The 14,414-nt window shown below is 37.4% G+C and overlaps 1 pseudogene; it reads right to left on the reverse strand.

Annotated features, from left to right (window-relative positions):
• Nucleotides 1–6,756, reverse strand: part of LOC118838682 — a 58,726-nt pseudogene extending 51,970 nt beyond the window's left edge.
• Nucleotides 6,757–14,414: the final 7,658 nt, after the last annotated feature.

The raw sequence follows: 14,414 nt of genomic DNA on the forward strand, positions 1-14,414 counted from the left end.
GATGGCGATGAGTATTGTTTGAACCTTACTCTAATTGGATTTGGCTCAAAGAGGGAATAACATACAGATTCCGTTAGTTATATAACTTTGTCCTATCATATAGGCAAGTAGGAAGAGAAAGGCTAAAGAAAAGGGAGGGGTGGATAGAAGAGAGGACAGATTAATGGAGGTGATTGTCAGAATCAAAACACTGTTGAGGAGGGAAAGGGTGAAAGGAGTGAGAAAAGTATAAACAGGGGTGGAGAGATGGGATGGAGAGAAAGACACAGTTAGTAATTTTAACTGTAAATCTGAATGGGATGAACTGTCCCATAAATCAGAAGTGGATAGCAGAGTGGATTAAAAACCATAATTCTACAATATATTTTTTCTAAGAAACACATTTGAAGGAGAGAGATGCACACAGAGTATGGGTAAAAAGCTGGAACAGAATATATTATGCTTCAGCTGAAATAAAAAAGCAGGGGCAGCAATCCTGATCTCAGACAAAGCAAAAATAGACCGAGTTAAAAGAGATAAGAAAGTAAACTACATCTTGCTAAAAGGTACCACAGACAATGAAGTCTTATGAATACTAAACATTATCTGCACCAAGTAGTATAGCATACAGAATCTTAAAGAACTTAGGTGAATTACAGGAAGAAATAGACAGCAAAACTATATTAGTTGGGGACCTCCATCTCTGCATCCCACAACTAGATAAATTTCACCATAAAATAAACAAGAAAGAAGTTAAGGACATGAAAAGACTTTTAGAAAAGTTTATGATAGAACTCTGGAGAAAACTGATTGGGGATAGGAAGGAATATACCTTTTTCTCAGAGCAAGTGGCACCTACACAAAAATTGACCATTAGGGCACAAAACTTCACAATGAAATGCAGAAAGGCAAAAATATTAAATGCAACATTATCAGATAATTATGCAAGAAAAATTATGTGTAATATAGGCCATGGAAGGATAGACTAAAAAAGATAATTGGAAATTGAGGCGATGGCCATCAATTGGAGTATGGCTAAACAAGTTGTGGTAGATGAATGTAATCTAATACTAACATGCAATAAGAAAGGATGAGGAGGCAGATTTCAGAAAAAAACTGGAAATACTTAGATGAATTGATGCTGACTGAAGTGAGCAGAACTAGAAGTGTTGTATACACAGTAACATCAAAATTGTTCAATGACCAGCTTTGGTAGACTTAGCCCTTCTCAGCAATACAGTGATTCAAGACAATTCCAGAAGACTCATGTTGGAAAATGCTATCCCCATCTAGAGAAAGAACTATGGAGTATGAATGCAGATCAAAGCATACTATTCTCTTTTTTTCTTCTCTTTCTATTCTTTCTTCTGTTCTGATTCTTCTTTCACAGTGTGACTAATGTTGAAATATGTTTGTAACAACAATGTTACTTGCAGCTACTGTGGAGGTTTGAGGCCAATAACACCAGCACACAGAAGGGCTTCTAGCACAGGTTCTTTGATCTGCTTTTCTAAAGGAAAACAACTTTAAGAGGTTAACAATCTCAATTTAATTGACAGTACATATATCATTCACTGAGTTCAGGGGAAAAAGTCAGCACCCTGAACTTCAGAGGAAACACAAACAGAAATTACAAACAGAGAAAATAACACAAATCTACAGACAGGCTTCTAACTGTCTGTCCATAGCAATACATATGTAGTTACCAGAAAGAGAAGCACCAACATGTGGGTTTTCAAAGCCAGGGGGCTCCTTAATGGCTACCCACGGTCTTGTCTGGCCAAATCACATGAACACTTTTCCAGTGAGTGATCCCCAAAGCAGAATGCTAACCTGAGTATATACACTTCTTCAGGGTCAGCCCACAGAGGGTGTCACAAATATGTGACTCAAACTCATGTGACTTAGGCATTCTTATGACTTAAGCTGGTCATCAAAGACTCTTGAATCAAACAAAGGCAAAGCTCAATCAGACACTTGATTACCTTAGTGCTGAGAAGCACACTAAAAGAACAAAACATCAAAAAGTCCCACTTTGCTTGCCATTAAATGTGTAATATGATTGTACATGTATAGCATATATCAGATTTCAATATGTCTCAGGGAGTCGGGAGAGGAGGAAAAATTTAGAACTTAAAATCTTATAAAAATAAATGTTGAAAACTAAATATTTTTTTCTAAAAAAAATACATTTATCATCTTTTCATATAGAAAGATACATACTTTATCTTTATTCAGTGTCTTATGATTTCTTTTTCATGATTCTGGTATTTAAAAGTTAAATTGTCTAATCAGCTCTTTTCTTTCCCTCAGCAATTTTTGAAAATTCCTTATTTCAATAAATGTCAATAGTTCCCTTGAAGAATTATACTCAGTTTTATTGGGTAGGTTATTCTTGATTGTAATCCCAGTTCTTTTGACTCCTGGAATACCATATTCCAAGTCCTCATCTCCTTTAACTTGGTAGCTGCTAAATCTTGGGTGAGTCTAACTGTGGCTACACAATATTTGAAAGGTTATTTCTTCCTGCTTGAAGTATTTTCTCTTTGATCTGTGAGCTCTAAAGTTTGGCTATAATTTTCCTTGGAGTTTTCATTTTGACATCCCTCTGAAGTGGTAATTGGTAGATTCTTTCAATTTTTATTTTACCCTCTGGCTCTAGGATATTGAGGATATTTTCCTTATTATAACTTAAAAGATGATGTTTGGGCTCTTTCTTTGAGTGTGGTTTTCAGGAATCCAATCATTTCCAAGTATCCTCCTCAATCTATTTCCCAAATCTGTTGGTTTTTCATGACGTTTCACATTGTTTTTTTTTCATTCTTTTGACTTTGATTTATTGTTTCTTGATGTCTCATGAAGTCATTATCTTCAACTTGTGCAATTCTAATTTTTAAGAAATTATTTTCCTCATTAAGGTTTTGTACCTCTTTCTTTTATTCAGCCAATTTTTTTAGATAATATTTTCTTCAGTATTCTGTCCTTCTTTTCCCAAGATATTTATTGTCTTTTCATTATTTTCTTCCTTTGTTGGCATTTCTGTATATATTTTTCCCTCTACCCTTCTAATTTGATTTAAAAAAAAAACAACTTTTTTTTTTGCTTTCTTGGGATTTCTTGTTAGGCTTGTGTCCAATTCACATTTTACTTTGAAACTTTGCTTGCAGCTATTTTGACTTCATTGTCTTCATCTGCAATTGTGTCTTCCTCTTCCCTGTCACCATAGTAACCTTTTATATTCAGTTTTTGTTGTTATTTACTCATTTTTTTCCATTCTATTTCTTTATTTGAAACTTTTGTTAATGTTGGTCTCTGTTACAGATGTGTGTGTGTGTTGGGGTCGGGGGAGGTCTGTCTCAAGCTTCAGTCTTTTCTCTCTGATGTTTTCAGATCTAGTTCTATGGGTTTGGAAGTTTTTGTTGCTTCCAAGGTGAGGCAATCTGGGAGAGGCATGCTCTCTTGGTGAGCACTGAGGTCCTTACCCCTAAAGGGTCCATGATCCCTCCTTGGGATTGCAGTCTATACTGATTTTTGGGGCTTTTCCTCCCTTTGAATTGGAATTGATACTGCCACTCCAGGTCCCCTATCCATTGGGGCCAGTAGTAAAGATACCCTTCAGGACTGCCACTCCCTCTTGAATGGAAGTTCTCCTCTATGCTCTAAAACTATGACCAAAAAGTGGGTAAAGGCAATGCAGTTGCCAAATAGCATGTGGTTCTGAGTCCAGTGCTACCACAGGAGATCCTGTAATTTCTTATTGACAAGTCCCCTTCCCATATCTGGCTTGAAAACCCCCAAACCTGTTGCTGCTTCTGCCACCTTCACTTAGTGATACTGGTGTTTTATCCACATGAGCTCTGGGCCAGCCTCCTCCTCCATGTCACAGGTCTGTATGAGACAGAAAATTCAAATAATAGGAGAGACATCTTTAGGAGAAGCAAAGCGAATTTATTTTACAAACCTTGCAAGATTTGGGCATGCCTCCATTAGTAAAACTAGTGGAGGAGGCAGGGTAAAAAGGAAGTACGGGGACAGATATACTTTTAGGACAAAGATTCTCACCCACATCTATCCCTTCTCACCATTGGCTGGGAGGTGGGTTTATAATCTAGGTGTGATAAACTGCAACTCAGCTGCTGGGGTGGCATCCAAAAATCTAGGAGAAGAAATGAGGAGATGGGAGGGGGCCAATTCCTTCAGCCTCATTCAATGCAGGTCACAGTGACCCTTTCCATATTTGGTCACAGAGAGAGGGGGAAAAGAAGGGCCCCTACTGCTTCAGGCCCTGACTTTCCAGAAGTTAGCTTAGTTACCACAAGGTTAACTTCCAATCCTCTCCTACTCCCTCAGACATTCCTTATTTCAGAAATATGAGGAGAATGTAACTGCTATATTTTTACCCTGTGAAGGCTTCACAATTTATCCTTCCCATTCTGGTCTCTTTTTTCCCTCCTCCCATGTTGTCTTGAATTGCAAGAATGTGTCATCTTGACTTTTTGTTGGCTCTACCACTCCTAAATTTGATTTGAGGCATTATTTTAAGCATTATTTTAAAGTTGTTTCACTGAGAATGTTGGGAGAGCTCAGCTGCATACTTCTGTACTTTATCATCTTGGGCTCACTGATTGTATTTATACTTGCAAATACTTTTCTGCTATAGCCTTGATCAAACTGTTTTGCAGAGGAGTGAGACCCCATGGAAACAGAAAGATGAACCATGTTTTTTTTAATGGGAGCAGCATTTCAATTGACACTCAATTAAAATTAGAAATGTGAGCCTTTAAAATTTTTTCTCAGTGAATAGGGCTACTCTATTTCCATCCGCGTAACAGAAGCATCAATGAGAAAATATTATCCATAGCAATCTTTAAAAAGCTTTGATATCTTATAAAGCTATAATGAAATGAAGCACTTAAATAAAAATGCAGGGTCTGCGGGACTGAGGCCTGAGAATAGCCCATGGCAATGGATAACCTGTTTAGCAATAGAGAGAAGGTGGAGTAACAAAGAGTAGCTAATTTGCCTTCTAAAAAAGAAGCTTTTGACTTAACTCTTTTGCCCTCTGATTCTGAATCTTCCCACATAAAGAAATGAGAATTTCTTTTCCTAATCTGTGAAACTTTTTTTTTTCTTTTTTCCCCCCAATAAATCATTTCACAAAGTTTAACCATCTTTGTTTCTAGGCATTTAATTTTTTCCGAAGAAACTGCCTCTTGACCTCTATGGATGTTATGGGATTACTGGACATGTTCAGGCTTAAAGTAGTGTCTCTAGACACTTAGAATAGCCTCTATAGAGGCTTCCACCTGGGGAGGGAAACCAGCACAAGTCCATTATTCCAGTTTTTGCTACTGAGTGAGTTAACCATTCTTTCTCTGGTTGACACTTCTGCATACACTTCTGCAGGGAGATCCAACAAATTCTCCAGATTTCCTGGCTGCATTCAATCTTTTCAAGTATATCAGAAATTCTCCATATGAAGAAGAACTCATTCAGGTAGAGCAACTCAAGTGGAGTAAAACAGGGGCATCCTGAAGATTACCCATCCTTCATCCTGAGCATACTTCCTAGACAGAGAAATATAGTTTGTCTGTATTGCAAATCTTTTACATGTTTGCAAGAACCATATCACAGGACAAAGAATACTGAAATGGTTATTGGAACTGCTTTTAGGTTTTGGGTTGGCCACTTACTACCTGCATGTGTCTGAGCTTCAGTGTCGTCACTTTTGAAATGAAGGAGTTAGAGTAGTTCATATCTGACGTCCCTTGCAACCATATTAGTTGATCAATTCATCTACAAAAAAGTCTCTTTTTATCCAATTATTTCCTTGCTCAAAGGTAAACATTGGTTCTCTGTTTCCTACTTCATTATTCTTCCTTATTCTTAAGGTCTTTGTTGAATAAACATTGCATGAGATGTTTCCTGTTCGCATGATAAGTGCTATAGCAGCTATAGTTATAAGTTATAGCCAAGGTAATGCCAAATTTCTGCATGATATAGAAAAATTAATGAGACCTGCTTCCTACCCTCAAGGAATTTGTAATCTAGCTAGGTAGATAATATATACACAGTTAAACACAAACACATATGTATGTATGTGTGTATATATATATATATAACATAGTTGTGTATAATTATAAATAATACCTTGATGTTGATGAGTGTGTGTGGGACAGTTGATGAATTAAAACCAGAAGCTTCTCCAAGTAGAGAGTAGAAAGGATTTTATTATGATCCCATGGGAAAGGGCCACTCACAATGAAAGGTCTCTCAAGTTCTCTCAGTGTCAGGGCACCAAATACAGAAAATGCAGGGTTTTTTTACAGGCCCTAACTGTGATTTCCTCCCTACTTCTTCCCATAGGTTCAAAATTGCAAGCCTTGAGGGTACAATCTAGAACCCAATAAATCTACCCAAATGACAGTGACAAAGAACAAGGAGTTTGGTTAACTTGACAAGCGGAAACCAGTTGGTCTGTCACCTAGTCTCCCAATAATTCTCACATCTGTGAGAAACTGTCTTTCCCAACATTCTTATGCCTGCAATGGACATCTCTTACATCTGCGGACATCTCTTACATCTGGGGCAGATGTCTTACATCTTAGCAGCCTCTGACCAGGTTTGCATAACAAAGTTCACACCTGGTTTTTCTGCTCTTATCCTTCCTTTCTTGGCCCCTTGCCCATAGATAAGCAAACAGATGTGAACTTCCTGTGCCCTATTCTTATTTCCAGGTATCTCACAGTCACTAATTTGTGTTCCCACAGTTACCATCTTGTCTTACAGAAAAACCAAGCAGAAAAACTGAGACTTAGTTTTCATAAGAGGTTTTTATTATCTCACTTATTTAATTTATCTTTATTTTTATGAGAGGTCTTCATTTATCCCACTCAAGTGGGAAAGAGGAGTAATTTGAATTATGGAAATAAAAAAGGTCTTCACAAGAAAGCTCACAATGGAGTTATGCCTTAAAAGATTTTTAATATTAATCATTCAAATGTATATGAGGCTTTATTGTTGTTGAGTCATTCTTCAACTGTGTATGATTATTTGTGAAATTATTTGGGGTTTTCTTGCCAAAGATACTGGAGTGGTTTGACATTTCTTTTTCCAGGTCATTTTAGAGATGAGGAAACTGAGGCAAACAAGGTTAATGACTTAGGATCACAGAGCCAGTAAGAATCTGAGACCGGATTTGAACTCAGGAAGAGGAATCATGCTGACTTCAGGCCCAACTGTACCACCCATCTGTCCCCATATGCTGCTTTAGGGTTTTGTAAAATCTCTTACTCATGACAGCATAATAATGTGAGTAGTGAACTATTGATTTCCCCACAAGACAGAAACAGAAACTGAAGGTTAGAAAAGTTAAATTGATTTGCTTATGGTCACACACATAGCTATTAAACATCAGAGCAATATCCAAACACAGCAGAATGCCAAGTCCAGTGCTCTTTTGACAAAACTTTTCTGCTTCTGCAATTTAAGTAAGTTACGACAATATACAGGAGAGGCCATTGCAGCTGAAACAACTATCATGGACAAAGATTTGGAGGAGAAAATGTATTAAAAAGGTTCTGAGAACCTGTTCTGGCCAGCTTGGCTAAAGCTGTAGGTTGACAATGGTGGGCTATAAGGAGAAGGTTGGAAGCGTTATGTTGGATCAGATTTTGAATGACACTGAATATCAGGGACAAGAAGGATGGACATAATTCATAAAACAAAATGGACATATCAATACCATTTAAAAAAAGAATGGCATGGCAAAAAGGATATTTTCAGATAATTAACCTTGGTTATTGAGTAAAAACTGATATGGATTATTAGAGGGGAAATATAAACTTTATAATATATATTACAATATAATACTTGATAATATATGTATATGTATATATATATATATATATATATATATATATATATATTTATAATGTAAAATAAACTTTACATTCATGTGACTTGGATTGAACTTCTGCAAATCAGGGACCATAAGAAGTGATGATTTCCATGAGAAGGTTTTTCAATACACCTATTCCCTCTCTTTTTATCTAGTGCCCTGGGGTCCTTAGAGGCAGTACCAGATATGGCATAGGTGATGGCGGTACAGTCTCTGGGAACCCCCTTGAACTCTCTTTGAATCTTCCCACTAGATCTGATCTTTGCTTGAGGCCATAAGCCTTCATTATTTAGGCCCAAATCTCTACCTAGACTAGCCCTCTATTGTCAAGCTGCTTCCTACCCTTGATTCCATCAAAATCCCATTCTCTTGTTTCCGGGAGTCTTGACCTCTAGTCACCTCAGGCCCATCAAATCCTTCTTAGATTCCTCCTCAAGACCCTCCCTAAACCCCTCCTTTAGTCACCACAGACCAATTAACCACCCTCAATCCCTCCCACAATCTTTCTGTATATAAGATCCATCTTGCTTCCATGAAGGCCCTCAGATTTAATCTAGCCCATTAGATTGAATCTGGCCTGCTTGTGAAAACAAGCATCACAAATGGTGAGATTTCTTAAGACTACTCATTATGGCAAATATTTAATAAATTTTTCTTTTTCTTTGGCTGAGAAGGCTCAAGTCGAATTTACATGGCAGGTCCCAGGGTGTCGGTGTTTGGGGTCTTGAGAACCCCTAAAAACATACGATCCCTTACCCTCACCATTTTTCTTTAACTTCATCATTTTGGTTCTCTGAGGAACCACTTCCCAAGTATTAGGTCTCATTATTCAAAATAGTGTCTTCTTTTTTCTCCTCAATCTTGATAGACTTTGAATTATATAGTTCTTTCTTATACGTACACACACACACACACACACACACACACACACACACACACAAGTACATACATACATACACACACACTCACAAAACCCTTGCTGAAACCTATGAGGAAGGTTCTAAAATAATTTGACTTTGAAAACCATCTATAAAACAGTGCAAGATTCAGATATGTGTGTGAAAATTCAAATCAAACAGCCATTATAACACAGCTCTCCAAAAAGGATTTTTGGATTCAGCAGATATCTTCCTGAATGGATAGCTTGATATCAGCAGGAAAGCTAAACAGTTTCATAAGATGTCCTGAAGTGGGGCAAATGTGAGGCAGAGAAATGTGATAACAAAATTACTTCTGGAAGACTGAAGGCAAGGCCAGCTCCCTGTTGGTGAGAATGTGCAAATATAATAGTTTACCCACTGTATTTTTTTTCCTACAAGTGTGGATCCTATTTAGCCATGGATCTATATAATGGGCCTGGCTTTAGAAACTCCTGAATCAAGGAATGGCCCAGAGAAAAAACACCACTCTCTCAGAAGGGAACCAAGCAAGCCCCATTGCCAGAGCAACACAGACAAGGAGAAGAATCTGAAGATGTGTCATAATAGCTGAGGAGGTTCAGCTTCTTTAAGTCCTGTGAGTTTTACTGTAATAAAGGACAAGATTTAGATAGCATACTTCCCAAAATAGGTAAACATAGTCCCTGTCCGTATTTCACTTCAGGATAAGGCATTATTATTTCAATTTTGGTTCTACATATCCTAGAGGTAGGACTAACTTGGAAAGAGATTAACCATTAGAAGTTAGATTACTCTGCTTTTTTGAGGGTGGTTTCAAAAGATGAAAGAAAGTAATTACTCTAATCCTGAAGTAGAAGGAGGTTTCATTCTTTCAGTACTCATTTAGGACTCACTGTTTGCCCAGCAATATCACAAAAGATCTTGTCTTTGCCCTAGCAGTTAGGGAAAGCATCATGATAGAATGGAAGGAAAGTTGGTTTTGAAGGTCAAAAATCATGTTCAAATTTAGTTTGTCTCCCTTACTACATATGTGACTTAGGGCAACTCTTAACATTTCTGGTTATCAGTTTCTTCATTAATATAGTGAGAAAATTGGATTAGAGGATCCTTAAGGCTCCTTCCAGCTCCATGTTCCTATGACTTTTAACTTGAAGACAGTGTACATAATGACTCATATAGTTTGACTTTAACGGTATTGAGAAGGCTGTGATGTTCCCTTCCCTTCAATCTTCTTTCATCCACTTACTAATGTTTGAAATTTTATTGCTTAAGAGTTTCATATCTTAAGTTTAAAATGATTCCTCTTAATCATCAAATAATTATCAAGTGTCTCCTCCACACCATGTATGATCTCAAGTGTTACTTGTATGGTGACAAAAATAAAGTACTTCTTTCCTTCAAGAACTTTACATAGTAAATGGAAGGACATTTATATGTATATGTGTATGAGTATAAAATAAATACAAGATTTTTTTGTGGAAAGAAATTAATGATGAGGGAAAATCTTTTGGAAGAAGTAGCATTTGGAATGAGGATTTAAGGTAACTAGTTGAGGAGGTATCCCTGCCTACTTCAAACAGCTTATTTGAGTCCAGCCAGAATTAAAATGCAATAGTATAAGGCCTGTGGTAACAAGAATAGCATTGTTGAGGCTTACGGGTTCTGGGTCCCATAAATGGAGACACATGGGTAATGCCCAAATAAATTATACCCTGACTTCTTTCAGCCAAAGAAAACAAGATTTATTAAAAATCCACCATATTGGCCAGACTCTTAAGGAATCTCAGCATTGGATAGACTCTTAAGGGATCTTAGCATCTGTAATACCACTATAAGTGGGCCAGACTGAATCTGAGCACTTTTATGGAAACAAGATGGATTTTATATACGGAAAGACTGTGAGAGGGGTCTAGGAGTGACCAAGTAGTCTGGGGTAACTGAAGAAGGGGTCTAGGGAGGATCTACATGGGAATGGCCAAAAAGCTAAGGTGACTATGAGGTAACAGAGAAGAGCCAGGAATGCTAGGGACCTGGACCATGTGGCCAGGGAAAAATGAAGTCTAGATAGAGTCAAGGGTGCCAAGCCTAGGGTAGGGCCAGGTGCAGACAATGAAAGGCCAAATGATTGGGATGTGTAGATGCCACAGGCATACACCAGATCAAGTGGGAACATTCAAGGAGAATTCAAGGGGGGGGTTTCCAGAGCCTGTACCCTATCAGTGTAATGCAATGTATTAAAATAATAAAACCAAACAAAAATTCTTTAAAATGCCATTTTTTTCAATTCAGTCATTGTCACTAGTTATTCCCATAAGAAGCTCCTATTTGGTATCTGAGGTTTTATTTTCTCTTATATGTAAACCTCACCAATTTCTAGCCTGAAGAAGAGAAGAGCACCCACATTTAATTATTGGTGGAAATAGCTCTCTATCTTCATTGGCCTTCACACTGGAGGAATTGTGTACCCATATGGACTTGCAGCTTTCAAACAAGCTTTTGTGCTCAGTCAATATTTATTTTTAGAATACATACTATTTGTTTCTTCCCTCTTTAATGTAAGGTGTAATTTAGAGCTATAGAGACTGTAGTGCCTATAGCTTTTAAATAGATGAATACTTCTTTGTTGGGATTATTTTAAATATGTATTTCAGGGGAAATGACAGGCTTCTAAAGCTCTGCCTGGCTCTTTTTTCTTCTTTTGATAAAAAAAGAGTGATTTACTCTATTCCTCTTCAGATGAACCAGAGAGAGCATACTCTTATTTACAAATGAAAAACACCAGAGGGTAGCATTTATTTATTTTCTACCATAGACTTTGAAAGATACAAACAATGCATAATGTTGGAGACTCCCTGAAGGGGGCCTTTCTTTTCAGGCTCAAAATATACTTCCTTTATTTAATCTCATTCATGTAATTTTATAATAAGGAAATAGATCCTGAAGAGAGAAGAATGGTATAAAATGGGCATTTATATCCCCTATGTTCACTGAGAATAATGATTTGAGGAAAGTACAAAGGAAAACATTAAGGAAATGATCTTTCTGGTATGTTTGTGGCCAAATTTCTCTTGTTGGCAGCAGCAGAGCATGATTTAACTGACCTAGAATAGTTCGTACCAGTCCTTGGGACTTGTTTGTCTTTCCTTCATGAAGAGGACCTTGACCTCTTGAAGATGACACCATGACTTACAAATGAATTGGATTTAAGTGAGGGAGGGCTGTGCAAAGTCACCAGCCTTACTTTTTCCTCCAGAGACATCTGGATCCAGTGTCAAATAAAGTGGGAGGCTGGCCTTTTTAAGCTAAGGTCATTCCTGGTTCTCACTTTGACTGAGGCAACACCCATTAAAGCTGGTTAAGAAATCAGTCAAAGAATGGCCCTTTTTATCTAACCAAAAAAATGAATCAATCTGGGAGGGGAAGACCCTCAGTGTTTAGACCAAAAGAGAAGCACTTACTATTTGCTTTCACTCAGAGTTATCAGGACCCAAAGAATGACCACTAACTAGTGCTTGGTCTAGACCTATTGTTGGCCAATCAAGGAGAGCCAGAGTGAATTGGGTTTAAGGCAGGGATTCCCAAAGGTTTACCACTCTCTTTAAAAAAAAAAAAAATTACTCAGCACCTCCCCCCAATCTACTTTGTTTAACCCTTTAGTGTTTTTTTTTTTTTATTTTTTGGAAACTTGCATCATTTCAAAAATATTGTGTGTGTGTGTGTGTGTGTGTGTGTGTATACTCTGTTACACAACAGATGAAACACGTAGTTGTAGGAACGTTTTTTTCAACATTTTCTTCTCTCCTTTCCTTATGCTTCCCTCAATTGCATTCAATTGCCCCTCAATTACACCAAGGCTACTACTGACTCCCAGGATTGGTCCTGCATCCCCCAGAGGATTTTATCACCCACTTTGGGAACTTCTGTCACTTAAAGGCTTAGTCTTAAAGGATTAAATAAAACCAGTAAACCCCAAGACATCTTGCTAGGTTTTAGCCATCAAAATTTACATTCCTTTGTGCAGAGGACACACAGGGAGGGAGTGATACTCCATGTTGGGAAGAGGGGGAGAGGAGGGGAATGGAGAGGAGGAGAGGGAAAGGGAAGGGAAGGGAACTGAGGGGTGAGCTGACTTGCCCAACAGAAACTGGCCAGTTGGATCCTCTTTGGGGCAGTTCAGACAACTCACAGATTGTTGTTTGGGATTTGATGAATGGGAAAACCCCATACCATAGGAGAGATGGGGCTAGAAAGAAAACAATGACAGTAGGCTGTGTATTCTGGAGAATCTTTCATTAGGGGACAAATAAGCAATTTAAAAGTATCCTATCTGTCACTTTCTTATTATTCTTTTCATTTTTTAGAGGAAACAACATTGATGTAAGCAAAATATGAGGAGAAGGGTTACTGGTCCCACCTATTCTAAAGGGACTTCATGAAGGTGAAATAAGGTAATACATGAGAAAATGGTTTGAAAAATGTAAATCTATATACTAATGATAACAGCATGGGGAGGGGGGAATGCATTGATAAGAGTGTTTGACTGTAAGTCATGAGAATTGGATTTCTTTCCTGACATTGTCTTTTTAATCAAAGGTGGAGAAGCTCTATACAGTTAGCAAAAACAAGATCTAGAGCTGACCGTGGATCAAAACATGGGCTTTCTATTGCAAAATTCAGACAAATTGAAGAAATCAGGGAAAACCATTAGACCATGTAAGTATAGCCCAAATAACAACTCTTATGAATATGAAGTGCAAGTGATGAATAGACTTAAGGGATTAGATCCCATAGATAGACTGCCTGAAGACTTATGGACAGAGGGTCACAATACTACACAAGAGGCACCCGTGAAAAGAAATCCCAAAGAAAAAGAAGAATATAAAGCAAAGGAGCTGTCTGATGAGGTTTTATAAAAAGGTAAGGAAAAAGGGAAAGTGAAGTGTAAAGGAGAAAGGCAAAGATATACCTTACTAATAAATGTAGAATTCCAGAGAATAACAAGGAAAGATAAGGTTTTCCTAAATGAACAATGCAAAAAAAAAATAGAAAACAATAGAATGGGAAATACAAGAAATCTCTTCAGGAAAATTAGTTATATCAAGAAACCTTTCATGCAAAAAATGGGCATGGAAAAAGGTAAAAAATGGTAGGTACTTAACAGAAGTAGAAGAGATTAAGAAAAGGTAGTAAGAATATACAGGAAAAAAAAAAACTGTGCAAGAAAGATCTTAAGATTGCTGATAACCACTCTAGTATGGTTACTAATCTGGAGCCAGACATCTTAGAGAATGAAGTCAAGTGGGCCTTAGAAAACATTAAAAAAATAGGACTAGCAGAGGTGACAAATTTTGAGTTGAGCTATTGAAAAATCCTAAGAGATGATGCTGTCAAAGTGCTGAACAGCAAATTTGGAAAAACTCAGCATTGGCCACTAGATTGGACAAGATTAGTGTACATTCCAATCCTAAAGAAAGACTGTGTCAAAGAATACTCAAATTAGTGAAGAATTTTGCTCATTTTACATGCCAGCAAAGTTTTTTTAATATTCCACAAGCTAGGCTTCAGCAATATGTGAACTGAGAATTACCAGAACAGGAAAATTATTGAAGAGGCCTTGGAACTAGAGACTAAATTGC

This window comes from Trichosurus vulpecula, chromosome 1 (assembly GCF_011100635.1).
Source record: "Trichosurus vulpecula isolate mTriVul1 chromosome 1, mTriVul1.pri, whole genome shotgun sequence".
NCBI classification, from domain to species: domain Eukaryota; kingdom Metazoa; phylum Chordata; class Mammalia; order Diprotodontia; family Phalangeridae; genus Trichosurus; species Trichosurus vulpecula.